Source organism: Pleurodeles waltl, chromosome 1_1, assembly GCF_031143425.1.
Source record: "Pleurodeles waltl isolate 20211129_DDA chromosome 1_1, aPleWal1.hap1.20221129, whole genome shotgun sequence".
In the NCBI taxonomy this organism is placed as follows: Eukaryota; Metazoa; Chordata; class Amphibia; order Caudata; family Salamandridae; genus Pleurodeles; species Pleurodeles waltl.
Genome location: NC_090436.1, coordinates 567,659,079 through 567,660,595, shown reverse-complemented (window position 1 = coordinate 567,660,595; position 1,517 = coordinate 567,659,079). Strand labels below are relative to the sequence as shown.

General features: G+C 46.5%; 1 protein-coding gene across 2 annotated transcripts in view; it reads right to left on the bottom strand.

Moving 5' to 3' along the window:
• Positions 1-710, bottom strand: part of MACIR (macrophage immunometabolism regulator) — a 131,987-nt gene extending 131,277 nt beyond the window's left edge. The window contains exon 1 of one of the 2 annotated variants that reach the window (XM_069226196.1): positions 514-710. The gene's annotated coding sequence lies outside the window, so the exon portion shown is untranslated. The remainder of the gene's footprint in view (positions 1-513) is intronic. The other variant, XM_069226204.1, reaches the window with a different exon arrangement.
• Between the last annotated feature and the right edge of the window lie 807 nt (positions 711-1,517).

Genomic DNA, 1,517 nt, shown 5'->3' with positions numbered 1-1,517 from the left:
TAAAGTACCGAGCTACATTAATTTAAAAACGTAACAGCCGACGTAAAAAGCCACAAAATATAGGTATAGATACACAAACCATAGGGCTGTTACGCAGAAAAGCAGAGCGCCGCCCTGTTGCTAGGCACCACGCGTGGATTTTCAGAAAACGCTTTATTTTTTTTAAGATGCTTCCCATTCAAAATATTTTTTACAAATTAATCTGATAGGAAAGAGGCGTCGGAGTTAGCAGTTTGAAATGGAAAAGGGACATGAGAGGATTAAAATGTCCTATTTTAAATCGAGTTGCCGGGTAGGGGAAAGGGAGGGGATTAAATCAGTTTCTGTATAAAGCAGCTGGGCACTGGGTGATGTAGCCTAGCGCCGCGTCGGGGATAGAAGGGTTTGTGAGAGCCCCTCCCTCAGTATTACCTCCATCCCATGTTAACGTTACCAGCGCAGCAGCGAGGTCACCGGCATCATCACAACACAGGAGAGACGCAGTTTTGTAGTGCGTCCCAGCCACCTACTTACCCCCTGACCAGACCGGCTCTGGTAGCTCCAGGGCAGGATAACGACCACCATCCACTCGCTAGCAGGCCAGCGCAAGAGCTGGAGCAGACGCACGAGGAAAAGGGGACCCCGGCGAAGGAGAAAGGGAGCAGCAAGGACTAGAGGAAGAGGAGGGCACCAACGAACACACCCAAGCTCCGCCTCTCCCAAATCCCTCCTCCCAGCCCTTTCGCTGAGAAGAGTAAGAGAAAGCTATTGGAAATGCGCATGGGCACATGTTCTGCTGCTTGATCTCACCGGCGGGCCACAAAGATGTCTCACTTTTCCTTTTTTCAGAGCAAACGAAGCGTTTTTGATTCAGTTGAAAAAAATGATGAAGGATCGAGACCTGAAACTCCTACCCGAATCTTTCCCACCCTGGAAATTGTCAGAGCTGTGCAGCAGCAGAAGGATGGAGAAACCCCCTTCCGGTTTTCCCAGTAGAGAATAAAAGAAAACAAGCACTTGCAATGCCATAGATCGCGCATTTGCTTGAGTTAGAGCTATTGGCGTTGTAAATGCATAACTGGACTTTTTTTTACCACATAAGTTGGTTAATCCTTCTGCATAATGTCGTCCTCTTTGCCACATAATGCCAGTGCCCTGCATATAACTAAAACACTTCCATTTACCTTCTTCCTCTATCTGCAGCAAAAATTTAAAATATTGTCTTTATTATAAGTATTGATATTATTAATTTGGGGTCCCTCCGTGTGTTATGTCAGATAATGCAGAGTGGTATGAGGCCTACCCTGCCTTCTTGAATAATAATGAGACCCACACACTGATTATCGTAAACAACTGAACTATGGCGCGAAGCCCGCAGCTATCTTTATTTCCTCTGCTCCTTGCGTCAGAAGCATACCATTCCGCTCCTGCGGGCAGGGACGTAAACAGCAGAGGGTACGGAAGCATAATATTCCTCCTAAACCCACAACCTAAAAACATAACAACAGAATATCCATGAGAGTGATCGGCCAGTCACA